The following is a 20,602-nucleotide window of genomic DNA, read 5'->3' as shown; positions in this document are numbered from 1 at the left end:
TTAGATAGTTTGCTTTTAGTATATATAAATACCACTGATTTTTGTCAGCCAAGCGTAGTGGCTTATGCTTGTAATCCTAGCACTTTGGAAGGCTGAGGCAGGCAGATTGCCTGACCTCAGGAGTTCAACCAGACTGAGCAACATGGCGAAACTCTGTCTTTACTAAAATACAAAAAATTAGCCAGGCGTGGTGGCAGGCACCTTTAGTCCCAGCTACTTGAGAGGCTGAGGCAGGAGAACTGCTCAAACCCCCGAGGCAGAGGTTGTAGTGAACCAAGATTTTGCCACTGAACTCCAGCATGGGCAACAGAGCTATACTCTGTCTAAAACAAAGAAGAAATACTACTGACTTTTGTATGTTGAATTCAAATCCTGCAGCTCTAGTGGAATCTTTAGTATTTTCTCCATGTAAGATAATGACATCTGCAAACGGGCACAATTTAAATTCTTCCTTTCCAACTTGGAGGCCTTTTAATTCTTTCTCTTGCCCAATTTCTCTGGCTAGGACTTCCAGTACTATGTTGAACAGAAGTGGTAAAAGTGAGCATCCTTGTCTTGCTCCAGATCTTAGAGGAAAGCTTTCAACTTTTCCACATTCAGTATATTAGCTGTGGGTTTGTCACATATGGCCTTGATTGTGTTGAGGTGCGTACCTTCTATATCTAATTTATTGAGAGTTTTTATCATGAGGGGATGTTGAATTTTGTCAAATGCTTTTTCTGCATCTGCTGAAAAGATCATGTGGATTTTGTCATTCATTCTGTTAATGTGATGTATAATATTTATTGATTTGCATACGTTGAACCATCCTTGCATCCTGGGATGAATCTCACTTGATCAGAATTAATGATATGGGCTCTTCCTAGTATTTTGTTGAGGATTTTTGCATCTATAACCATCAGAGTAGTTTTCTTTTTTTGTTCCATCCTTGTCTGATTGCATTATCAGAGTAATTACGGCCTCATAGAATGAGTTTGGAAGTATTCCCTCCTCTTCAATTATTTGGAATAATTTTAGTAAAATTAGTGTTCGTTCTTTATTAAATGTTTGGTAGAATTCAACAGGGAAGCTATCATGCCCTGGGATTTTCATTGATGAGAGACTCTATTACTAATTTAAGCTGGTTAGTTATTATTGTTCTGTTCAGATTTTCTATTTCTTCATGATTCAATCTTGGTAGGTTGCATGTTTCTAGGAGTTTATCCATTTCTTCTACATTATCCAATTTGTTGTCATACAGTTGTTCATAATTATCTCTTGTGACCTTTTGCATTTTTGTGATTTCAGTGCAATGCCTTCTTTTCCATCATTAATTTATTTGAGTCTTTTCTCTTTTTTAAAAATGTAGTTTGGCTAAGAGTTTGTTAATTTTGTTTCTCTTTGCAAAAAACAACTAACTCTTCATTTGTTGACTTTTTGTATTTTTTTAGTTTCTGTTTTATTTATTTCTGCTCTGATTTTTATTTCCTTCTTTCTATTGATTATAAGTTTCATTTCTTCATTTTTCTAGTTCCTTGAGGTGCAATGTTATGTTGTTTATTTGAGATCTTCTTTTTTGATGCTGGCATTTATTGCTCTAAACTTATCTCTTAGAACTGCTTTTGCTGTATCTCATAGGTTTTGATGTGTTTTTATTTGTCTTAAGAAATTTTTAAATTTCCCTTTTGGCTGGGTGCAGTGGCTCATGCCTGTAATCCCAGAGCTTTGGGAGGCCAAGGTGGGCAGATCACCTGAGGTCAGAAGTTCAAGACCAGCCTGGCCAACAGGGAGGCTAAAATACAAAATAAATACTCCACTAAAATACAAAAATTAGCTGGGTATGGTGGCAGGCACCTGTCATCTCAGCTACTTAGGAGGCTGAGGCAGGAGAATTGCTTGAACCCAGGAGGCGGAGGTTGAAGTGAGCCAAGATCACGCCACTGGACTTCAGCCTGGGTGACAGAATGAGACTCTGTCTCAAAATAAATAAATAAATAATAAATAAATTTACCTTTTAATTTCTTCATTGACCCATTCATTTTTCAGAAGGATGTTGTTCAATTTCTATGTATTTGTAAAGTTTCTAAAGTTCTTCTTGTTATTGATTTCTAGTTTTATACCATTGTGGTCAGAAAGATACTTGATATTATTTTAGTTTTCTTAAATTTATTAAGACTAGTTATGTGGTCTAACATATGATCTATCCTGGGAAATGTTCCATGTGCAGTTGAGTAGAATGTATATTCTTCAGCAGTTGGTTGTAATATTCTGTAAACATCTGTTAGGTTCTTTTGGCCTAGAGTGCAGCTTAAATTCAATGTTTCTTTATTAGTTCTCTGTCTGCATGATCTGTCCATTACTGTAAGTGGTGTGTTGAAGTCCTGTGCTATTATTGTGTTGGAGTCAATTTCTCTCTTTATATCTACTAATATTTGCTTTATTTATTTGGGTGCTCCAATGTTGGGTGCATATATATTTACAAACATTAAATCCTTTTGCTGGAAAAGTCCATTTATTATTATATAATGACCTTCTTTGTCTCTTTTATGGTTTTAAAATTTAAAGTCTATTTTATTTGATATAAGTATAGCTACTCCACTCTCATTTGCTTTCCATTTGCATGCAATATCTTTTTGTGTTACTTCACTATCAGTTTGTTTGTGTCCCTGACAGTGAAGTGATTCTCTTGCAGACAGTATACAGTTGGGTCTTTTTTTTTTATTATTAAATCTATTCAGCAACTCTAAGTCTTTTAATTGGAGAATTTAATCCATTTACATTTAAGGTGATTATTGATAGGTCTGTACATTTGAGAAGACAGCCCTGGCTTCTCACATTTACAGGAGTTCTTTGACACGGATAGAATTTCATTATTTTGTCTAGCCTGTGATTCATGAAGGGTCAGCTGGTGATGACCCTGAAGAGAATTTATGTATTCTCTAGTTGGCTGGGCCACTACCTTCGCTGTGATGTCAGATAATGCTACTCTCTGGGTTCTGCTGACTGGTGAGACCACTGACTGGGCTCTCCTATTAGGTGGAGCTGCTGGCTGGGTACTGCAGTGGCTTCTGGTCAGCCCAGATATAAGACATATTTCTTGGCTGGGTAATTCTGCTATTTGGGATCTGTGATTGGGCAAGGTTGCAGGCTGCAAGGTTAGGTGGAGTTGCTGCTCTGGACAGGTGGGACCTGAGGCTATGCTCCTTAGGAATGCATGATGAGGGTTTGCTTCCCTCTGGGTATGGTACCCTGGGATGGGCATTAGGCTGAACTGAGTGGCTGTTTGACCTCTCGGATCAAGCAGGACTAGTGCCTACATTTCTCCCAAATGCATAGAGATGGGAATCTCCCTGCCTGAGTAGGGTTGTAGGGTGGGTTTTTTGGCTGTGTTGAGCCACACTGCTTGCCTTCCCAGGTCAAATAGGTATAGCCCCTTTGCTTCTCTGAGATCTGTGGAGGAGGACATCTCTTTGCCTGGGGAGGTTGTAGGGTGAGCTGTTTGGTTGTGTGGAGCCATTGCTTACCTTCCTGGGCAAAGCCAGTGTGGCTTCTTTCCTTCCCTGATATCCCTTCATGTCTCTGACATCCATGAAGCTGGGAGTCTTCCTGCCTTATGGAGTCATTGGGTAGGCATTTTGGCTGTGTGGAGCTGCTGTTTACCCTGCTGGGTCAAGCCATTCTATCCCCTTTGCTTCTCTCAAATTCACAAATAAAACAATTCTGTGAGCTCACACAGAGTGGGGAGATATTAAGATTTGGACCACTCAGAATGGCATGTCTTCATAATCAACCAGGGCATTTAGTTGAGACCCCACTGGGGATAATGTTTTAGAAGTAGGCTGATCTATACCTACATTAAAGGTTGCTTAGATGCAACCTAGAAAAAACTTAAGTAAAACCTGACCATACTGATTTTAACTCTCTTTCTCCTCTCAACAAAAAGCCCCAAATGTTTTAAAAGAGTAAAATAACATTTAGACATTAAACAATGTAACAATTGCAGTTCCATTATCTGGTAAAAATTACTAGTCATGCCACAGAGCAGGAAAGTGTGATTTATAACCAAGAGAAAAACAGTCAATAGAAATAGATCTATAAATGATAGATTTGGTAGAACTACCAGCAAAAAATGTAATCAGTTATTATATTTTTAAATATTTCAAGAAAAACCTTAACATAAGAGGAATATAGAAGATATTAGAAAGAATCAAAGGAACTTCTAGTGGTGAAAAGTATAATTTTTGAGTCACAAATTTCACTTTATGGTATTAACAGCAGATAGGACACTGCAGAAGACAAGTTCAGTGTGCTTGAAGATATTGCAGTAACGTTGATCCAAAATGAAAGGCAGAGTGAATAATTGCCCCTCCCAACAAAAATCAACAGTGCCTCGGTTAGTTATGAGACAATACATGGTCTCATATATGTGTAGATGTAGTCTCAGAATAGTAGCAGGGGCAGGGGAAGAAAGAAAAAGTATTTCAAGAAATCATGTCAGAAGTTTTTCCAAATTTGATGAAAATTACAAAATGATACATCTAAGAAGCTCAGAGAAGTCTGACCAGTATAATAGTAGACACACAGACACCAAAGCACATCAAAATTAAATTGGTGAAAACAATAATGCAAAAATCATTAAAAGTAACAAGTATGGGTGAGGAATATAAACTAAAGACAAATTTAAAATGGTTGGGGATGGATGTGTTAGTTAATTTGATTGTAATAATCATTACAAATTGTATACATATATCCAATCATGTTGTACACCTCGAATATATATATATATCTCAATTAAAAATTTTAAAATATAAAAAGGTAAACCTAAAGATAACTTTGAAGACTGTTCCACAAAACTATCCCAGTTGGTAGACAAAGGAGTGTTAGCTTTCAAGTACTGTAAGAATAGTTGTGACCCTAGAACCCTAGAATTCTATTTGAAGAAAAATACTCTTCAAAAATTAAAGACAAAATAAAAGTTTTTGTGTCTAAACAAAAGCTGAGAGAATTTGTTGCCCAAAGACTTGCACTGCAAGTAATGTTAACGGAATGCTTCAGAAAAAAGGAAAATGAAACATCACACAAGAAACAAAGAGTATTGGAAATAGTAAATATGTAGGTAAATACAAAAGGCATTTTTATCATTTTTAAGGTTTTGAAAAAGATATGTTGACTCTTTACTGCAAAAATATTATCAATGGTTTATATTGATAAAAACATACATGTGAAACATATGACAATAATATCCCAAAGGATAGAGGGTTGAGATTGGAAGTTTACTTTTGCAAGATCTTATATAATATGTAGAGTAGTATAATATTATTTGAAGATAGATTATGAAAGGTTACATAATATGTATTATAAATTCTAGTAACTGCTAAAAATGTAAAACAGAGGAATGACTAATAAAAGTGAAGATGGAATAAAATACTAAAAAATGCTCAATTAATCCCAAAGAAGCAAGTAAAAAAAAAAAAAACAAAGAAGATGAGGTAACAGCAGATGGGACAAATAGAAAATAAATTGTAGGATGAGGGATATAAATGCAAACATATCGATAATTACTTTAAATAAAATGATCTTAATTGTACATTTAAAACACATATTTTCAACTGGGTAAAACAAGCAAGACCCAGCAATATACTGTCAAGAAATCTGATTAAATAAATAACCCTGTGCAAGTGATCTTAATTGTACTTCCTCATTCCTGCTATATAACCACAGAATTTGGCGTTTATCATTTGGGTGCATGTGTGTGTGTGTGTTGGTATAGGTATATTTTTCCCTAAATAATATTGACTATTGATTTTCATGTTTTAAGTTGTTTTGTAAGTGTATAAATACATGTGTCTTTGTTCACACATTTTAACTGCTTTATATTTCACTTATGAATAAATTAGTAGACATACAGAGTTTTATTTTCCTTTTTTGCTGTTATTAAAAACATTTTCAGTGAGTGTACTTACTAGTGTTTTTGTGCACATATAGAATTGTTTCCCTAATTCATATAACTAGCAGTTGATTAATGGTTCTTGTAGGTACATAATCTTTAATTTTACTGGGTATTGCCACATTGCTCCCTCAAATATTTTATTAATTACTATTCTTACCTTATTGTAATAATCTGAGCTCCTATAACAGTTCAATAAGTAGTCATGCATATACTTTTAGAGGTATTCCATAGTATTTATAGCTGCTTTATAGATTTTGTTGCTATACTAAATTAGAATTTATATATAAACTTTATATATCATAACCTGGCTGAGCTCTTACAAATAATTTCATACAGATTCAAATATTTGTCTGTAGTTTCTCTCCACTTTGCCACCTGGGAGTCATATTATTTGTGAATCATAATGTTTTCTTTTTCCTTTCCAATCCCCTATGCTCTTTCCCCTTTTGTCTTACTGTGCTATCTGGATGTCTGACTGCAATGTCTTTGTCTTGCTTATGATTTTTAAAAGAGAACTTTTAATTTTTCTCTATTTAGGATAATCTTTGCTTTGTTTGTTTGCCTATGTATCAACAGGGTAAAAAGTTCTTTTCTATTTCTATATACTAAATTCCTTGCTTTCTCCTTCCTGCCTCCCTCTGTTCATCCTCTATCTTTCTTCCTTCTCTCTCCCCCTGTAATAATGAATGGATATTGAGTGTAACTTTTATTTTTCTGTATTGATTGAGGTCTGTCAGTATTTTCCTCCTTTAATCAGTTAACAAGAATACTACTAAGATAATATCTAATGTTAAATTGCCCTTTCATTTTTGTGATTAGCCCAGCTTCATCATGGAAAATTTTATCATTATGATTATACATACTGGATTTGGTTGTCTAATATTATGTTCAGGATTTTTATATTTGTTCATAAATAAGATTGGCTTGTAATTTTTCATTCTCATAATGATCTTGCCTTGTTCTCATTTCAAGATTCTATTAGCCTTATGAAATGAGTTGAGAAGTGTGCCAATTTTTAGGCTTCAAAAGAGTTTAATATTTTATATACCTGATAAAGCTTGTTGTAGGGATTATGTGTTCCTTGAATGGTTAATAAAACTTCCTTGTTGACCATTTAATCTTACCTGTTTTGTGTGTGTATGTCTTATTTTTTAAGGGTAGATTTTTAAACATTGATTGACTTAAAAAATTATAGTTCCATTGAATTTTATTCTATTTGATCTCTACCTTCTTCAGCTGCTATTGGTAAGTCTGTTTTTTAAGAAATGTGTTTTAATTTTTAAATTTATTGATATGGCATTTTTAATAGAATCTTCTTGTTATATAATGTTAATCTCTGCTGAATATTGAGCCTTTTTAAAAATACCTAATACTGTTTGTGTATTTTTTCTTATTCCGTCAGGACAAGAGTTTGTTCCATGTTATTATTTTTCAAAGGCTCAGTTTTTGTCTATGTTGATCATCCCTTTTGACTCTGTTTTTTAAATTTAATTATTTATTGCTTTTAGTTTATGACTTTTTGTATTTGAAGGACTTTATTCTTTTTCTATTATTTCCTTTTTGGTTCATTATTTTTCAATCTTTTGTCTTTTCTAATTTGTGCTTACTTATCACTTTAGCTACATTACTAATTTTTCAAAACTTTCTGTTGATGCATAATACTGTACATAAAGGAACATGCACAAAACAGAATATGTAGACGGTGAATTTTCACAGAATGAACACGCTTTTAACCAAAACCCTGATTATTTTATTTTAGCAATAATTTCTAAACATTTGCTGTTGAAGTGTTTTAATATTTGTAGTTCACAACATTGATCAAGTTGGAATCTTTTATTACTCTTGAACAGTTTATTCAAAAGTATATTTTTCATATTTTCATTTGCTAGCTTTTCTTTGTTATTTTTTGTGAGACTGAATACTCTTAAAAAGGCCGACAATTAACTATCAAGCAGAACTTTGACATCTTTTTAAATGAAATACCTTATGAAAGGCATTACAGATTTGATAGAGTGGGAATTAGGGAATAGGAGATGGAAGATAAAAAGCTGGCACAAAGTAGAACTTCTGGTTTTTTGTTTGTATTACAGTTTAACTTGGGAAATTCTTTTCTCCATCAATCTATTGTAACAGGAAATCTACTTATGCTTTTTCGTATTGTACTATTCCGTCTATTTTTACTTATTTATTTGTTTCTACATAGTAGAGTTATATTAGCTAATAGCCTAGTGCTTATTTCCATTAACCTTTTTCCATGTTGTTTTCTCAATTTTTTAAGCTCAAAAATCTTTATTGTATTTCTCTAGTGGAAAAATTCGGTGGTATTTTATAAGCATAATTTGCATCATAGTTGATAAATACACGTTATAATACCACAATCTGTTTGAAAACTAGCAGTCTGCAAATACTAACAAAGTGCTAATGCTATAATCACCTGGGACTTCGATATAATGAATGCGTTTAGTACAACTTCTATGAAATTGGATATAGACCAGTTGTTTTTATACTTTTGACATTTAATTACTAATAAAGCTCTTTTAAATAAGTCATACAGCATTTTGAAACTATTACATTGGAAGCAAAATTTCCATAAAGGGCCTTCTTATTGTTGTCTTGAGCTCTTTGTTTCCTCTTATATACTTAAGCTTATTTCAGTACACATAATTTCCATTAGTTTTAAGATATATATGCTTAAAAGTTATGTACTTATTGTTAGTTCTGTCTTAATATTTAAGGATGTGTTTCTCGGCATGAAAATAATTACCCTTAGCCTGATACATATGCTTATATATTCTATGTTTTTTAAACTGGAAGAGAGTTTAGCAATTGTGTAAGAAGGGAAACTGATTGACTTTGTCAATGTCATCTAGTCTTTCATTGAAAAGATGTGGCTAAGGTTTTATGCCTTCTTGTCTGGTACATTTCCCTACTATTCTTTATTTAGTCAAGGGATAAACATTGAACGTCTTTTGGAAACTATCCATGTACCAAACTAGAACTTGCTTTTTCAGTTCACCATTGAAATAGCCACCATTACAAAAATAATAGAGGTTTTTATTTTTTTCACACTTTCTCTCCTGCTCTCTCTGTGTGGAACTGAGTGACTTTCCCTAGTCACTTAAGGATTTTTTTGTTGAATTTGGAAACCTAATTACTTGAAATTGATAATATACATAGAAATGACTAAAAATTAGCATAAGTGATGCTTGCCGCTAAAATAGATCAAGGAGGTTCAGTGAGTGATATGTTATCTGTGTACTTTATAGTCAGAAGTGTGGGAATCACTGTGTTTAAACCTTAGATTAGGTGATGAATCAATATACAGAAACATGATTTCACAATATATATCTTGAATGTTAGCAATCTGATATAGACAAGCTATATTTTTAAATGTATAAATACCCATGTAAACATACAGTATGTGGCTACACATAGGACTGATGTTTTCTATCTAGAATCTTTATGCCTTATCTTCAAAGAACACTGGTTTTATTCTTTATCTACCCATTTTGCAGACAGTCATATGTTTAGGAGAAACAGACCCCATGGCCAGCTTCAGCAGTAGGTGTGGTTGGTTTAAGCACAGTCTCATTTTCCTTGCCATAGTGTGGAGCATATGTCTATAAGGTGTAAAATAAGGTGATAGACCTCTATGGGGTATTTAATATTTGATATTACCATTATCACCAAGTTGGTCTATATGAGCACAGGTTATTTATTCTGTAGATTTAATTCAAATCGGTTCTTATCCTTTGTTTCATAGGTGACTCACAAATTTTAGAAATATTAGGTATTAATTGTTTTGTAAAATATTATACAAAAAATTAAACATGAAAACTTTCATTGATAATAATGTCTGACAAGTTTCCTAATGTTAGAGAGGAAAGCTATGAATATAAATGTGGAAAGGGCATAGGAGAATGAGAGCTGTGTGATGTTGGATTGGAAATTGGAAGTACTGAGCTCACACCAATACATATATTTCCTAGCTCTCTCTCCTTAGAAGGCCTGTGAACAGTATCAGTTTATTAGAAATGAGCATATCTTGTCCCCAGATCTTGCTTTCTAAAAAACATTCTCTACTAAAGGAGAACTGGGCCCTTAGAGAAATGGCAGGTCCCAGGGCAGGAGCAGGGAAAACACACGCTAAACCGTAAATATCTGTGTGTCAGAAAATAAAGAGGTTCTTAAAAAAGGACGGTGATATGCCAAAAGGACACAAACCACCTTGAAGGAACTTTCACTGGCCAAATCCAGGACAATTTGGGAATCAAAATTTTAAAAATGATATACATTAATTCTAACTAATTGAATAAAAAAATCTATGAGTACATACTGCTATAAACACATATATGAATAAATAAATGGAGAGAAGGAAATGCTTTTTAATAAAGTAGGATACTAACTAATAAATATGGAAGAAATGAGGAAATTATAAAATCATCACATGGCACCTGTCAGAATATAATTAATTCAACCAAGAAACATCAATAAATGCTAACCAAGTAGTGGTAAATTTGATGAATAGGATATTTACATAGTTTCAAAGCACCTCCACACCAAATACTTATTAATTACAAAGGGGAAAAGACTAAATTCTCTCTCAGTGGAGAAATTAGGCAGGTACCACCTTAATCAAGTGATCCAAGTTAACACTGTCAAAAGAGGATAGCATGCAATGAGAACACTGTATTGGTCAGTTTAGTTAAAACAAACAAAAAAGGTAGAAAACAGGAGAAACTTGCTAGTTAAAGGAAAAATAAGAAATTCACATTGATTATGCCTTGTTAGAATGATGCTAGATGTATGATTGAAGAAGTTAGGGGTAGGTATATAGGACCTTGGAATATATTTGAGGGAATGAGGTACCCAAGGAGGGCGTAATATATAAAGTGAACGAATTATGGGGAACATGGGAACACAAACGCCATAGTTTCATAGGCAGCTAGAGGAAGAATGCTAATGAAAGAGGTAAAGGAGAAATTGAAATGTAGAAGGAGAATCAGGAAAGTGCTGACTTGGAAGCCAATGGCTTGAAGTTTGACGACAGAGTATTCAGTAGTGCCATGTGCCAGAGGATGATTTTGTAAATAAGGACAGTCTATCTCAGCATAACCTACTATTGTGATATTCTCATATCTGTTTCAGGTATTGCCTAAAATGTTAATCTGTTTTCTGAAATGCAGTATTTTAAAAGAAGACTTGCCATTCTTTCCTGGTACCGCAACACCTTATGGGTGATAAAACTAACTGAGCTATGGTGTATGGTAAACTGTCCTTGTGTGCTTCATAGTTGGGGCAAGGGCTGTCCTGGATGGTCCTGGTTTAAGTTTATCTTGCTGTAATGAATGGGGCCCTCTTTCACTCTCAAAAGTGTTCTGGCTTGGATGGTAAGTTATATGGTCATCCTATTATAGGTCTCTGATGACAGGATATTCCTTTATCACAAGCTGGGGAAATGATAAGCATGTCTCTTAGCCAGTTCTTGATATCTTTTATCGTTAACCAAAATGCTTATTTTGTTCTGTTATGATCCATTTTAATTAGCTTTCCAATAATCTAGGCCTCTATTTCCCAAACTTTACATTAAACAGAGGCTTCATGGGATGATAATGTGCATTGTTTGAGAAATCGGGCAAGTAATATTGGGTAATGTGACTTATGTAAGCCCCCTCTTAGATTGACAGAGCACATGCATGTAGAGACTCAGAAAAGGTTTTCAGTAGACTTCCCAAACTTATTAATAGTAATTTTATCCTAAAACTACCAAATTTTGGGAACTTGGTTCACGTTTTGTTTCAATGTAAAATGCATATAAATTAAGAAAAATAAAAATTTTAACATTGGATAAAACAAACTTGGTTATTAGTAGTGATTTTGATAAGACTTAAAGTGTATCAGAACATTTTGTTTACACTGAACACAGATGTATTACTCAGAAATTCTTAGTCAAATGCAATTAACATTTGGGCTAAACATAAAGGCAGTGTCTTTTTTGCTAGTAAATTTTTGTTTCAGAAAAATTTATTGAAAATTCTGAATCATAAGAATTCACTAATATTCCATTAGAGCCAAGAAAAGGCCATTCATATAGAGGAATTATGATAAAAGAAATTACATCCATTTAGTCAGGAATTACAGAGATAAAAGTATATACCATCTGAGATGTTTACGTCTAGAGCTTATTGTTTTCCTTCATTTTTTAGCCCAGTTTTTGGTACCAGCTGGATGAAATAAAGTTTTTTTATTCCTGTGATAATTCAAACAATCTTGAGTTTTATTTAATTTTCTTAAAATAATCCAATTTAGAGGGATTGTAAGCATTGAAAACTCAGTTTGTGATCTTTAGATCATAACCCCGTTTTCAATTACTCTTTGTCTCATCAGGAAAAGCAGTCTGAAGGTTTGTCGGGTAATAGTCAAGTGGATATGAAACTGCCCTTTGTGAACCTCAGAATCCCTGAAGCTAATGGTACCCTTGCTTCTTCTCATTCCTTTTGTTTGATTAAGCTCTTAGCGTGCAGTGGTACAAGCTGCCTCCCTTACTGGCTTTACCTCAGAATTGTAGATGTTTGTTCTTTTTACATGTTTGGATATGTGTTTCTTCTTGTATTAGCACTTTGTAATCCTGAAAACAGGGTCTGCAGTTTCATTTGTTTGGTATCATATTATTGTAATCTTTTTTTTTTTTTTTTTTGGAGACCTAGTCTCGCTTTGTTGCCTAGGCTGGAGCTCAGTGGCTCAATTCCGGCTCACTGCACCCTCCACCTCCCGGGTTCAAGCGATTCTCCTGCCTCAGCCTCCTGAGTGACTGGAATTACAAGCATGCACCACCAAGACCAGTTAATTTTTTGTATATTTAGTAGAGACGTGGGTGGGGGGGTGTTTCACCATGTTAGCCAGGCTGATATCAAACTCTCGACCTCTGGTGATCTGCCCGCCTTGGCCTCCCAAAGTGCTGGGATTACAGGTGTAAGCCACTGTGCCCAGCCTATTGTAATCTTTTTAAAATTTATTTATTTATTTATTTTTATTTTTTATTATACTTTAAGTTCTAGGGTACATGTGCACAACTTTTAGAAAGTTTTTAAAACTTTTAGAAAGAGCAGTTTACATAAAAAAGTCTTTATTTAAAGGATAGTGTAATTTATGCGATTAATTACTTTTTAGTTTGACTACTAAGAGTTACATTATAGACCAATCCTAGCTTAACTAACCTATCTTCTTTTACAAATATAATCCAGAAGATTAACTCAAGTACATTTCCCATACTGTTGAAGTCAAACCCTGGTGAATCATAACAATCATTTTCGTACTTGAAAAAATTGCTATTTAATAGAAGTTATCTCCCTCATGTGGCCTTTCAGATTTGAAATGCCTATCCCTTTTATATTTGTGAAAAGTTTAGAATTTAAAAATATAATTCCATGGGACCCAGCTAATGCAGCACACCCCTCCCCCAATGATGAGCATTGTTGATGATGCTTACAAGGCAGCTTTTTGTCTATTCCAGGCAGTATAAATTTAATGTGTTGTTTTCAAGTGTGTCATGTGTCCAGATGCCACAACAATCTGTGCATTAAAAAAGCATTAAAATAAAAGTAAGTAAAATATTTGTGGGTATTTTTTGGTGGGGGCTGGGTTATTTGTGACATAATTATGTTTAGATTAATTAATTCTATTAGGTTTTGGGAAAAACAAGTGCTTTGTTTTCTTATTTCTTGTTTTAAACATTTTGTAATGTAGATTTCTAATGCTCCTCCACCCTCGTCAGCCACCCCATACCTACTTCTAGATTACCTGTTTTTGTTAATGACATTACCATCTGTCTAACGCAATATTTGCCAAGTATGGTCCACTAGCCACCTGAATTTGAAAACTGGCAGGGAGTAAGTGCTTATTCAAAATGCTGCTTCCTTAGCCACTCCCCAACATTATTGACTGGGTATTTTTGAAGGGTGAGGCCTGGACTTTGTATTTTAGCTAACTATCACTAAAATTGAAAAACATTGTCATCTTCAGTTTTTCCTCTGCCTCATTGCCCCCATCCAAGCTGTTCCTATATTCTAAAAAGTAAAACACCAAATAGAACTTCCTTTCTACTTGTTGCATTGATTTATCACTTGGTAGATTACTTTTGGAACTTAGCTGCATTTTTCTAGCCTATTTAGTTAACTTCAAACCTCCTAGTCTTTCTAATCTTATTAAAAAGTATCTGATTTGGTTACCTCACTGCACTAAATCCTTTTATGTTTTCCTACTGAATTCAGAAAAAGTCTAAAGTTTCAGGGGATCATTAGAAACGTCCACAATTTGATCATGCCACCCCAACCAGGCCTTGCTGGTCCACCAGAGAGGCTGAAGGGCTTCACAGTCCCTGCTCAGGCCTCCCATCTACTTCCAGCTGTGTTTCTCAAATGCTAATATGCAAAAGAATTGCCTGTGACCTTGTTAAAAAGATAATCAATGGTTCTCAAACTTTAATGGTGGCAGTAATCACATGGGAAATTTAAAAACAAAACAAAACTGGAGATCCATATACTTTAGCCCCTAAGATTCTGATTGAGTAGGACTGTGATGGGGCCCAGGAATATGCATTTTCATGAGTATCCCAGACAACTCTAATGGTGATTATGGACCATACTTTGACAAATACTGATCTGGACCCTCCAGTTGCTCCCAATGAATAGGTGGTACTAACTAGACTCTTGAGATCTGAGGCTTTCTTCTGTGGTGCTGAATTCTAGCCAGCTGACCTTTCCTGGAGGGATGGGGACTCCTCCATTTACCAAGGCTACAGCTGACTCCTGGAGAGGCCTGAGTACTCATTGCAGTTTTGAAATAAAGGTAGTTCAAGATACTACACATTCCTGTTAACTTTTCTCACTGCCCTACCTGACCCATTTGGTTATAGGTCCTCCACTCAACACTTATGCCCATATTATTCTGTATTATCTTTGGTTTTTCATGGACTAGTCTCCTGCTATTTCCTTCCCTCTCTATTTTTTTATATCCCCCTTGAACCCAGTTAATCCCAAACGCTTTATTAATTTTACCTCTTGACGTTAATTGGAACTTGATTCTTCTTACAAGCACCACTTTCCTGAAGCCATCTTAAATGGAAGCTATTCTTCCATTGTTCACATACCTGTGGATCAAGAGGTTGATTTTTATCATTTTATTTTTTTATTGCCACTTCCAGAACATTTACATTTCCTGCACATAAAAGCAAACAAGACAAATCAAACAAGAAGCCCAGCTCCTTAGTGATTCATTCCATTTGACTGTAGTGTCCTCTACCTCTCTCTTTTGCTGTTTATCTATGGACATCCAGGTCCCTTCTCAGTCTTTCTAACTGAGTCTTTCTTTGTGTCCTCACCCAAATCCTGCTACTATCCTGGGTACCCTCATTATTCACATATATGACATATGCATTATCCTGGTCTTTCAGTTCCTTAACGTATCTGCCATAATGTTTTCCTACCACTTCAGTCCTTCTGGACCAAAACTTACTCTATCTCAATAATAATATTAATCGCCTTACACTCACACTGACTAGTGACCTTTAATAACCTTTCTTCTCTAGTAAAATAACTTTCACTCCTAGTATTTGGTTTTTGGTTATTTTTTTACTCCCAAATTTTGTTATTTGGTTTTTTTTACTTTCAAATTTGGTTATTTAACTTTATTAAGTCCAAAGATTGTTCCACTTTCTGCTTAACTCTAAACCACTACTGTCTTCACTTCCTTTTCTACCTTTAGATACCGTAGAACATCAAGTCACCCACTTTTTAGAGTATCCTAAAGTTTTCTGTCATGCCTATCTGGGAAAACTTAAATTCTACTTACTCTAGTAGACTACCCTTCCCTATGTCAGCACTAAGTAGCTAAGCACTCAGAAAGAAAAATATTATTTGCAATCAGATAGTCCAGTGCTATAATAGATTCATTTTTTTTGTAATAGGTTACAATTTTTTTTGGTCTCTTAGTGTTGCCCATAAATCCTGTTTTCGTTTTTTATTTTTATACTTTTTAGAGATGAGGCCTCAACTCTGTTGCCCAAGCTGGAATGCAGTGGCATGATCAGAGCTCACTGCAGTCTTAAACTCCTGGGCTCAAGAGATCTTCCCACTTCAGCTTCCAGAGTAGCTGGTATTACAGGCACAAGTGACTGCACCCAGTTAATCCTGTTTTCTTTAGACAACTCTTTCCATTCCTCCACAGCATTAATTCCAGCTCTGCACTTGCAAACCTCCAAACTTCCCACCTTTCCTTTCTCTCATAAGGAGATAATCTTGCCTTTAACTTCATAGTGAAAACAGAGCTACTGCATAGATATCCCTCTACTTTTGGTTACCAGACCTCAAGTCTTATGTGTAATTTTGCCTGTTATTTTCTCTTTTTCTTGTTAAAGTGACTCATGGAGGTAGTGTGCTATGATTATTACTTGAAATGAATACTGGATTCTATGCTTTCATACTTTTTTTTTTCTGTATTTTCACCCTCTCACTTTCTGGTTGTTCCTCCCAATTATTATTTAGACCAACTCAAATTTTCATCTTTAATCAGAAACAAGCCCTAAAGAGTAAAAACAAAGTATAACAAAAAAAAATCTCTTCCTCAACCTCAGTTCCTTTCTACTTACTATGCTATCTGTCTCCTTCCTTGTATTTATTTTATAATGGATTGGTCTGTAATTTTCATTTCTGCTTTCTTACCTCTCACTTATTCTTTAGCCCATAGGAAGTATTTTTTTCAAGTATTTTCAAGGGAGTAGAGGTCACCATTGTCAAGTGATGCTACAAGAACAAATAACACTGATGAATGACCATTTAAGTACAGAGACATCATTGTTTCTTTTTCTCTGCATAACATTGTTGAGATTTATCTCTATTGCCTATGTTCAGTATTTTTTTTTTTTTTGCTTGGTAGTATTACACTGTATGAATAAACCACAGTTTATCAACTCTTCTGTTGATCAATATTGGGGCTGCTTCCAATTTTTTTTTTTTTTTGGGACGTAGTCTTGCTCTGTTCCCCAGGCTGGAGTGCAGTGGCGCGATCTTGGCTCACTGCAAGCTCTGCCTCCCGGGTTCACGCCATTCTCCTGCCTCAGCCTCCCTAGTAGCTGGGACCACAGGCACCAGCCACCATGCCCCCAATTTTCAACTATTATGAACAAAGCGGCCATGACCATTTTTGTAGAAAGTATTTTTGTAACCATATACATTTATCTCTCTTACATAAATATCTGGGAATAAAAGTGCAAAAATTGCTGGTAGTTAACTTTGTAGGAATGGTCAATTTTATAAAGAAGTTGTACCAGAAATTTCAGTTGCTCCACATTCTCTTCAATATTTTGTATATGAAATATTTTTTATTTGAGCCATTCTAGTAGATATGTAGTAGAATCTCAGTTCTAATTTTAATTTGCACTTTGCTGATTACTACTGGTGTTAAGAAGTTTTTCATGTGCTTGTCATTTATATATCTTATTTGCTGAAGTTTCTAGTTCCTGTTCAAGTTTTTGACCCCTTTTTAAATTATTAGGTTGTATACCTTATATTATTAAATAGTTTTTTAATGCATTCTGGATGCAAATTATTTTGTCAGATACATATGTTATGAATACTATCTATCTGTAATAACCTATTTTCTTATTGGTGTCTTGATAAGCAAATATTAATTTTGATGTAATCCAGTTCATCCTTTTTTTCTCTTTTATGATATATCCTACTATGTTTTCTTCAATAAATATTTGCCTCTACAAAGTCATGAATATAATATTTTCCCTAGTAACTTTGTTGTCTTAGCTACTTCGTTCAGTTGTACGATCTATCTTCAATTAATTTTTGTGTATGATATGAGATAGGGGTTAAATATTTTTGGTTGTTTGTTTTGTTTTTCATGAGGAAATATATTTGTTCTAGCACTATTTCCTAATACTGTATTTTAGTTCTGTAGTTTGGCTGGAAGGTGAGTCCCAACGACTAAGATTTCTTTTCTGGAACATGACTTTTTAGGTTTACACAGATAAGTGTCCTGTACTTACTTTTCGTATAAATTTTCGTATCAATGTTGGCAAGTGATCAGGATTTTAGAAATCATGTCTTCGCATATTTCAGTTTTTAGATACTTTTTCTGAAGCTATAAAGGACATTAGTTTGTCAAAGTGTAGGTGAACTGGGCACTTTGATCTCTGAAAACTTTAGAATAACAACTGTTAAGCTCTCCAGTTTTATACAGTACGAATTTGTTCCTCAGTGTAATAACTTGTCTCAATGACAATATGATAATACTATTAATATGAGTAATACATATACTTAATTGAAATAATTAATATGACTTATAATATTGAAATAATTAATATTACTTATAATACTGCATTTTAATATTATAATTGTGTATACCTTGTCCACTTCACACTTGATAGTCTTTCAAAAGACCTTTTTTTTTTCATTTCCTTAAGTGTGGAGAACTATCTCTGAATATCTGAATCATGAATGATGCCTGTTAGGCAAGATCTGAATGATTACTCAGAGATGACTCTTGTGTGCAATATTACAATATATAGGTTTCACAAGTGGGGATGTATTGAAAAGACATTTAAAGCAAATTGCAGAACATAGTAAATTCCTGGAAACACGAATGAGCTTGTCAAAGTCAAGGAAGTAAAAGCTGAATTTCCTAGTGCACTGGAACATGAGAAAGGAACACATGACAAATTCAGATCATTAATGGTTCTTAATATTAAGGATTTTTGCTTTATCTAGGAAATGTGTCATCATTTCAATGACTTAAATATGTTAAGTGAATGAACAACTTTAAATTTGTAATACTCTGGAAATGGTTAATGTGCGATAAGATCAGGGACAAATATCTTCTGTGTTTATTATATCCTCAGCATCTAGCATGAGGTTGTATTTTCATGATCGGTTCTCAACTTTGATCCAGCCATAACCAAATACCTTTTCTGCCTAACTATAGCTTCATGTTTAACGAAGAGTTTTCTTAGTAAGTGTATTTCTTTTAGCCTTAAAAACTAAGATAATTATTTTTTCTGTGGACATGGGTTGAACTTTTTTTAATAACCTGTGTTTTGATATGTATTTAAATGTCACAGTCTGGATTTAATGCTTTTTCTGGAAGCAGAGACATATGTGAAGGCTTCAGATTTCTTATTTCTTTACTTGTTCTTTCTGGATTTCATAAAAAAGGTATAAATGAGCAATAAAATAACTTGGTCGGAAGGTGATTGAATATAATACTACCTTTGTTTTTAAAGGTCACGTATTATGCTTTAAAATACAGTTCGCAAAATTGCTCTGGAAAATTCAGGTTAAGAAAGCATACTAAAAACAAAAATGCTATGTTTAATCTTAAAAGTCCTAACGAGTGTAAAGTTTAATTAGATAAAAATTAACTGAATTATTTTAATATCCAATTTAGGTATTAAATAAAGTCAGCATTTTTCTTCTTTAAATATGTGTTATCAAGTTTCAAGAATGTTGGAAACTTCTGTGATGATTTAATCTGAAATCATTCCTACAGCAAAATTCATAAATAATAAATATTATCTTATTAATCCATATTTCAGTTTAGCTAGGTCTCAGAGCAAGTTAGTTCCTCAGGGAATGCAGTGTTCTTTACAAAAAAAGGTGATGAGACATAATCTCCAAGGAATTAAATTGTGAAAACAATCTTGGTATTGTACATGCTAATATAAGTCTGTTATTCCCTTTCCGCATCTATCACAACACATTTTAAATTGTGGCTGATCTTGTATGCAAGTAGCTGTCTTATTAGAAATTGCGGCTGTATGTGCTAATGTCTCCCTGGATTTCTTGGGAGTTTGCTATCTAACCATCAAAGCAATAGAAATGAATGATGATTACTGCAAGGCTTTGAAGAACAAAGAAAAGTCAGAACATTTTAAAGGTTCTACATGTCTGAGTCATTGACAGTTTGCACCATATAGTTGAATAGGTATCTCTTTAGGTCATTTAAAATAGCCTCAATGTGTTTATTAGTAAGGCAAAATGCTTTCTGTTTTTTTGTGTGTTTCTTGCAGCTAATAAAATGTAAGTAATTTATGTAAGAATGTGTTCTATAAGCATTTTTTGTTTTATTATTTGGTAAAACGTTATTTTACTTACTGTATAGAATATAATAATTTCAAAGACAATGAGAAAGTTTAAATTTTGAAATTTTGATTAAATATTACCAAACCACTAAAAATAACTAGAACAAAAATTTTAAACCAGTTTTTCTCTAATGTATCTTGGTTGAAATTCTTTTATAGCTTTTATATTCAGTGATTATTATACATATAAAATGTCTGTTCATAGAGCATAGGCCCCTCTGAAAATTTAGATTCTTTAGATTTTTCCATGGCATAATTTTTAATGTGAAGTATATTAACATATAAGTAAAATTCAGCCACTTTGGTGAAAATATATTTTTGATAAACCTCTTACTTTTTTATTTTCTGTAGGTAGTGAATGAATAAAGTATTGACCTCTGAAGTGTTATCTCTGCTGGGATGTTGGCTTAAATGACTAGAAAGGAATTGGGGGAAGCATAATGAGTAACCATTTTGGCAGATAGCCTCAGTGATTTGCTTTAAGAAAAAATTAAGCATAGTCTGTAAAGGCAAAGAACAAAACTAAATTG

General features: G+C 33.8%; 1 protein-coding gene across 10 annotated transcripts in view; it reads left to right on the top strand.

Moving 5' to 3' along the window:
* The window catches only part of TRIQK (triple QxxK/R motif containing), an 82,857-nt gene that overhangs the window by 23,354 nt on the left and 38,901 nt on the right, over positions 1–20,602 (top strand). The window lies entirely within an intron of this gene.

The sequence above is a fragment of the Pan paniscus genome, chromosome 7, assembly GCF_029289425.2.
Source record: "Pan paniscus chromosome 7, NHGRI_mPanPan1-v2.0_pri, whole genome shotgun sequence".
NCBI classification, from domain to species: Eukaryota; Metazoa; Chordata; class Mammalia; order Primates; family Hominidae; genus Pan; species Pan paniscus.
This window is presented reverse-complemented; position numbering and strand designations above follow the sequence as displayed.